Below are 8,109 nucleotides of genomic sequence, written 5' to 3' on the forward strand. Positions count from 1 at the left end.
GAGCCAAGTCTCGGGGTCTTCACATGGCGAACCACGGAAGGTCGGCGGCTGCCTGGATGGCTGCATCACGATCGCTGTAGGGGACACTGCAGCAGTCATCGTTCCTGTTGTTTTTGTTGCCGTGGCTTTTGGCTTGTCCGGTAGGAGTCCGTATTCTCGCGGGAGACCTTGCTGTCTGCGGCTGACTCGCTGGTCCGCGGTGGCGCCGACGTCCCCTTGACGGTGTGGGCTTGGCTCACGGCTGGAGGGCTGTGTTCGGTACATGTTCCGGGAAGCACCTCCACCAGATGTCACGGGGTCGTAACGTCGACGAATGTAGCAGTCGGTGTGTCCAGAATGAAACTTTTTTAAATGCGAAGCATTTCTTAGCGAACCTTTGTCACTTTGAGCGTTTCTATCTACGTATCAATCTATCTATCTATCTAGCCGCCTACGTCTGGGTGCTCTCATGACCGTCTCCTTAACTTGATGCAGACCATACTTGGCATGGGAGGGTAAGATGATTTGGCAAATATGACTGTCGGGTCATGGCATGAATAACGCGAAAATTCTGTCGCGTACGTCGTCAAACCCTTTCCTCGAGACAGGTGCGGCTCATACCCGTTTACCACGGGCCGTGGTGTACGGTAAAACTTGTTGTTGGGCTAGTTGGTGCATGTTACGAGAAAATTCGACGACGCGAACCACCGAGAAAAGAAGGCGAAAGGAAAGAGCGTCAACTGCGCCACAGGTGATTGACAGTTTTAATCTACCCAGGAACGGCGAGAACAGAGATTCGTAGCTTAAATACGAGACTGTTAAGAAAAACCGACATCGGCAGCATTGACCCGACTAATGGAAAGAATGAAAATTACGAACCCAGCAGGAATCGAACCCAAGCCTTCTGCGTGGCAATCAGGTATCCTACCACAGAGCCACGCCAGGTATATAAACTGGCTTGAAAAAACAGCCTATGCAGGCGTAATGTCATTGCGACGTCAATTGTGGTTATGGTGCTGGCTATTTAATTTTGCAAAAAATCAATAAACACTGCATGATACTCCTACGATGCGTACTCCTACGATACAGGCGTCATATGAGATTAACATCTGTGGTTCGAATGTTGGCTCCGCTTTTATAACAGTCTAATAAACATTACATTTGCATCGCTATGATTCCGCAAGTTATATTGAAGCATTGCTCGACCCCGGAGGAATACATTAACGAAAGTTACATATGATATTCTCATCATCGCACCGTAAAGTGAACTTAGTCCGCCAGAATGACGCAGTGTCCCCTTCATTTCTTATGAGGCTGGGTGATGGCGTCATGCTGACAAAGGATGGCACCAGATTGACTGACAGCCGCTTTGTAGACTAGGCTACGTAGGCCACATGCGCCCATGTTATTCTACGAATACGACAAGCGCCATCCACTGATGTTGATGTACGTAGCACTATTTAGGCCTACCAGCCTCGACGGCCTATAACTCACCAACGCGAAGGGTGACTTCAGGTTCCGACATTTCGCCGGCTCTATCGACAAACGATTTATCGACGAAATGACCGAGGCATCCACGATTTCCAACAGCTGTAGTATACTTCATACTTCATTACACATGGATCCCTCGTCACCGCGATCACGACCGGATAAAATAACAATTCATGACCAGCAGCTGGTGCTCTCTGACCACGGTGATGATGACCTTGTTCAAGAACTGCCAAGAACCTCTTCCACACATGCACACGGGTTCCTGAAACGTGCGTGCATTCTTCATCATAAGGGACAAGTATAAGCAGCTTACCGCTTCCGGTGTTGGTAATACCCAGGTTGCCGTTGGCAGCGTTACCGAACTGTAAACAACTGATTATATAACACATATGCGGCTCTTCAACATATATGTGTGCGTATAAAATTTATGCAAATCTTTAGCGTCACTTTTTAACGTTTTGCTCAGGAAAAAAATTACGCCACAGTCACCTTCCCGCCGCATGCTTCGCATAACATCGACTCCCACGGTACGTGAGATCTGCCGAATTTTTTTTTTTTTTGGGCCGAACTTGTGGCCGGGAAACGAAAAGTCAAACTACAGCAATACACACTGTATTCTGAGAGCGGCGAACAGAGCGTCGGCCGTCGATAAAACTGCTCATGGCTGGGACGCGCCGTCTTTTATACATCACGCATCGAACTTTCCAGTCTTATCACTGGTGGTCGCGCAAGATCTGGAATAATCTAGACTATCGGCGTCCTGCGCGCAATCCTAACAAAGTGATCTACTACAATCGCGAAACTTCTCAAACACTGCGGCGCGGTCAGCTTCGAGCGCTGCTAACCGTCCTTGCTTGTCAAACTCGAATAGACGAAAAAACAGGAAGCGGGCGTAGCAGTACTAACGCAGTCGACATATATTACTTATTTTATTTATCTATGCAAAGTGCACCGGATCCAAGACTCCACGAGTATGCTATACAGCGAGCTGCGTTGTCCCTTTTAAGGCTGGGGGACGCCGCAAAGTTGAGGTCAGGCAATACTCGGAAAACTTCTGAAGGAGAGAAAGATACAATTTCTGGGGAGTTATTCTCGATGTGTCCACCTAAAGGAGATGTCCACAGTCCATTTCGCCAGAGAGCATTCAGTTACTCGAAAAGCGCTGAGCCGTGATGTCACCTCGCTCTTGACCACGTCGACGCACCAACCCGCGAGCACCATCCCACCGTGAGAAGAAAGTGGACGAAATGTATAGAAACAAGAACTTGTCAAGCCTGAACTTGCATATCAATGTGTGCCAGATGTTTGAGAACGATGCAGGCAATGCGTGCCGACTTTTGCAGGTGCGTTAGACGGGTGGCCGCATTCACCTAATTTGACGGCTTGCGCGATCAGAGTTTATGCACGCCCTCCGATGTGTGCACCCCAAAGAGGATCTCTAGGAGCTGCGTTTTTTGCGTTAAAGCGCATTACGTCCCTCTAATAACATCTGTGGTTTTACGTTCTAAAATTACGATATCATTATGGGAGACGTCGCAGAGGAGGGCTCCGAAAATTTTGACCATCTGGCGTTCTTTAACGTGTACTACATCCATAGGCGTGCGCACGGGGGGGGGGGGGGGGGGCGAAATCTGCCTCATATATTGACCCTCTAGTCACCTTAAGAGGGGGGGGGGGCGCAAGATCTGCCTCGTACATTGACTTAGTTGGGGGGGGGGGGGCGCTGCGATGAACCTTCGCCCCCACTGATGGGGAACCCTGCGCACGCCTATGGTTGTAACGACGCCTGTCAGTGTTTTGCTGGCTCTGGATGCGCCGACTGCGAGTTGTCGGGCTTCTTCAGCCACGGCCGGGCTAGACCGCACGCGCGCTCGGCTTTCTCACCCGCCGCGAAAGCAATGGGAGAGTTTCTCAGTATGTTTCGCCGCCCGTCGGCGGTAGGGGCGCTGCGACCCTGACCGTGCATCTCCTGCGCCGCGCACTCGGCACAAGAGCATTGCTCGATGTGAAACCGCGGAATGGGGGTTCTCGATAGAGAGGGGGGAGGGGGATTATTCAGGAAGTCGGGGGTAGAGGGAGGATCGTCTCTTAAAAAAAAAAAAAAAAAACTAATGTTATCAGACGGCTCGCCGCATAATGTAGGTATATATGCATGTGCCCGTGGAGAATACAAGCTTAAACTCAGTAAAACTGTGGAAGAATTGGCTAACGAGGCATAATGCAGGAGAGTAGCGAATTGGGCGAGTTGGAAAATGCTCATGATGGTTAGCGCACACGCAACACGGACGAAAAGAAGAAAAAACGACGACACAAGCGCTATCTAACAACTGAATGTTTATTGGAAAAATAAAAAATATATATATGTAAAAGAAAGAGAAAAAACAACAAACCCGCACATGCGCCAAAGATAATTGACAGATAAAAACATGTATGCTAACAAAACTACGCCCTTTCCAGGAAAGACACTTCCTCATCAATCAAAGCGATAGAAGGGCAGCTCACGCAGTTCTCTTTCTTTAATATATTTGTTTTTCCAATAAACATTCAGTTGTTAGATAGCGCTTGTGTCGTCGCTTTTTCTTCTTTACGTCCGTGTTCTGTTTGCGCTAACCATCATGAGGCATAACGCAGGAGGCATGAAGCACTGGCAACGATCAGAGAGAGATATAAACAACGCTGCACTTGTTCTGCAAGCAGAGAGCATCAAATACCTTTGGCCCTTGGTCTCGTTGGACAACGAGGCCGCAATTAAGAGAGGTCGCTTACATAAATGACGAGCACGCCTTCCCCTTGCTAGCTATTTTCTATTTCTTTATTTTTCCAAATATATTTGGAGTGGCTTTCAGGGCTAAAAGCTGCAGTCTGCAGCTTGACAGCTCTTTGAAACACGTACGTCAGTTGTATCTCTAATGGTTGAAAGTAACTGCGTATAGGGAGAAAGAAAGTAAAAAACAACAACAGAGGACTCTTGCTGCTGAATAACCCCTTCGGACGGCACGCCCCGAGAGTGGTGGTGTGCATTGTCAAGGTGTTAACACCACCTGGAAACATTAATTGCGGGGACCCCGAGCTCTTTCGCGTTCCTTTTGTTAGCGTCAGGATGGCTGGGCCGTAAAATAAGACACAATCGAAAACGCAACGCACGACACACAGTTAAAAGGGAAAAAGAAATTTACATTTAATTCTCAACAACTTGGTTACAACGGAAAACTCATAACACAAAGTCACATACGCATATTCGCTCAAATCGCACTACTAACAACGCACAACCGCTCTCGTACCGCTCAAACGCACAACCGCTCAAATCGCTCGCACTTTTCAGACTCCTCGTCGCTTATTATTATTACAGACCTCGGATGTGACTCTTGCGCTGCGCTGCTGACGACCAACAACAGGCAGCATCAGCTGTACAAGCTACTGCGAGCACAAGACAGGAACGAACTACACTACCCGAGGCCCGAGTTTCTAGCTCTTTTGGTCAAGATAGTGGTCTTTTATCGATAAGGCCTCTGAACACCTGCCACGCAGGAATTAATGTGCTAGATCTAGAAGTTTTGGAAACAGCAGTCCAGCCCTACTTGCAACGCGCTCCCATCTTAAGCTGCCCTGAAGGCGTTGACGACAGCCACTCCCAACCCAAGATTCCCAAGATTTTTCCTCGTCAATTACTTAAACCAACTGAATGACGCAAACGACAAGCCTTCCACCTACGCACACAAGCCGACTAGGAAGCATTTTAGGTTGTGAACGAGACATTTGTGAAGTCCGGAAAAGTTTTCACTTGAAAGGGTTCAACTATTTGCGAGTGCTTACGAGCAATAAATATTTATTTCCAGACCTCAGAATGTCTACACGTTTGATGGCGGAGAGCTGTACTCCCGGCTCTTGCATTTATACGTTCTTCGATAAGCTTAAGCTCGATGCACGTTGCGCATATAAGAAGTCAAAATAAACCATTTGTGCGTCTTCAACGATTAGGCAACTTGTTTTTCAACGCACGGTGAGTGAAGAAGCGCGCCCGAACTCATGTGCCGGCGTTGCGCGCGCTGCACGGAGCGGCGGAGGAGGGTCTAAAGTCCCTGGATATTTTTAGGAAAGTACCGTCTTTCTTTTAACCGAGCCGCCACGCCGAGCACCCTCCTCTGCCGCCTTCCACAAGCTTCCCGCTTCACGGGCCGTCGCCTGGGAAACGCGCGCGTTATCTGCGTGACATAGCATTCTTGATAGGAAAGTGGCGCGAGCCGGGTTATAGGGCCGGCGCCCGCATGGTGGTCGTTTAGGAGAGGAGATAGATACGGTTTGGACACTTGGGAGAGGAGGGTTGGACACTTGGGAGAGGATATGGAGGAGAGTGTCGCTACTTTCTATATATCAAGGGACTTTAGGAGGGTCAGGGTCGCAGCGCCCCCCTCAAAGCAGCGGCGAGAGGCATGTACTACACCCGATGCGCAGGCCGTAAGAAGCGAGCGCGCGCGTGCAGTCTAGCCCGGCCGTGCTTCAGCGTGCTGAAAGTAGACGGTGACGTCAAGGTTTTCTTCGTCGGTGACGTTGGGTGACATGGCGTCGACCGTCGTCGCCGGTCTCCTTCCGTAGACTAACTTGAATGGTGTCATCTGTGCCGTTTTAGGGGCGAAGCTCCTTAAGGCGGCACCCGTTCGTCCCTCGTAGTCGTAGTCGTAGTCGTAGTAGCAGTAGTAGTAGTCGTAGTGCGTAACCAGTCTTACGCTTTGACCTCCAAGGTGGTGCCGGTGGGAGATTTTTCCTGTGCGTTGTTGAACAATAAAAAATTCGCAACGTTAGCTAAAAGCCGACTTCTTCTGTCTCTCATTCCCATTAGCAGCCACTCTTTACCTCCAAGGTAGTGCCTGGTGAGATTTCTCCTGTGCCTGATTAAACAGTAAAAATTTTGTTCAAAACGCCGTTGATTGATGAAATAAACCAACGAAAGACGCCAGATGTTTTGTAAAAGCAAAACGAAAGAACGCCAGATGTTTCTAAAGCAAAACGAAAAGGCGCCAGCTGCTTAACGAAAGACGCCAGATGTTTTCTAAAGCAATGGTTTTCTAAACAATGAAAATTCACAGCGTACATGTAAAATAAAGTGAGCAGCAAGTCGTCATAACTCATCGAACCTTTAGTATAAACGCGCCCGATCTCACGTCGGTGATGATGTACTGGGCAGAATTCACGGAAGATTCACGGTTTACCGATGAACCTCCGCAGCTTCGCCCACTCATCATCATTCACTCCGTGGATATGCTGTGATTTTTCTTGCATGGCCGTGTTGTATGCGAAGGTCACGTACGGAATGATGCCATCCCACACATCTTGTCTTCGATGTTGACGTACTACATAGCCACCATGTCGGCAATGGTCGTATTTATAGGCTCGGCTATGTGAGGCCATTGGTCTGAGGGTGGTAGGCTGTGGTCGGGCGGTGGCTTGTTTAGCTGTATCTCAGTATCGCCTGAGTTAGGTCAGCGGCAAAGGCAGTAATTCTGCCGGTGATGAGGACCTCTGGCGCGCCATGACGCAAGACGACGTGCTCAATGTAGAACATCGCTACCTCCGTGGCACTGCCTTCGAGTAGGGCCCTTGTCTCGGCATAGCGGTTAAGGTAGTCGGTAGCTACGACAACCCACTTGTTCCCGGATGTCGACATCGGGGAAGGCCCCAGTAAGGCGATCCCGATTTGCTGGAAAGGCCAGCGAGGTGGCTCGATGGGCTGCAGCAGTCCGGCGGTCACAATCTCGGCACGTCTTTACATAATGGGTGACGTCGGCAGCGAGGCGGGACTAGTAGTACCTTTCGTGTAACCTCGCGAGCGTGCGTGATAATTCAAGGTGTCCAACCATCGGGTCGTCGTGTAAAGCTTCCAGAACCTCTTGACGCAGTGGTGAAGGTATAACGAGAAGGTAGTTGGCTCGAAGTGGTGAGAAGGTCTTTAGAAGAACGACGTTCCGCAAGAAAAGCGACGCCAACCCTATCTTGAATGCCTTTGGAACAGTGGTCTTGCCCTCGGGGTATTCCACAAGACCCATGAGGTCGGGATCGGCTCGTTGTCGTTCAGTGAAATCATCGGCACTTAAAGGGGTATTCACACGAGGGAGAAATCCTCGGGGTCACGGGGAGATTGCGGATCACGTGACTGCGACGTCAGGGATTAGTGAGTGGGTTAGCAAAACGTTTTGTTGTAACAGAATAGAAAGTTGGGCGAGTTGGTGTATATTCATATTTAAAGAAAAGCGGCGCACAAAAAGACGGACACAAAGAAGAGAACCACACACAGCGCACACACAAAACACACGTTTTGTTGGGCTAGTCGGTTGTCTTTGTCTGACCGTGTGTTGATTTGCGCTACAAATTTTTTCCTTCAGGTCCCGTCCTCTTTGTCTGTCCGTGTGTTGCTTCGCGCTAGGATTTTTCCTTCAGTAGTGAGTGGGCGCGACCCCCCCCTCCCGCCGCGCCTTCTCGGAGGACACGGGGACCTTTTCGCCGACAGGAGAAACAATCCCCCGGCGGTAGGGGATATAGCGGAATTTCGAGCTCTTGTTTGGCCACATTGTTGCACTTTCTCCTGCACAGAGTGGCAGTGGGTGTCCAGTCTGCAGCTGGTCGTCAGCAGCTGGCAACTGGTGA

At 49.6% G+C, this 8,109-nt stretch overlaps 1 pseudogene; it reads left to right on the top strand.

Annotated features, from left to right (window-relative positions):
* The window catches only part of LOC125757040 (uncharacterized), a 28,304-nt pseudogene extending 20,195 nt beyond the window's left edge, over positions 1-8,109 (top strand).

The sequence above is a fragment of the Rhipicephalus sanguineus genome, chromosome 1 (genome assembly GCF_013339695.2).
Source record: "Rhipicephalus sanguineus isolate Rsan-2018 chromosome 1, BIME_Rsan_1.4, whole genome shotgun sequence".
Taxonomy (NCBI): Eukaryota; Metazoa; Arthropoda; class Arachnida; order Ixodida; family Ixodidae; genus Rhipicephalus; species Rhipicephalus sanguineus.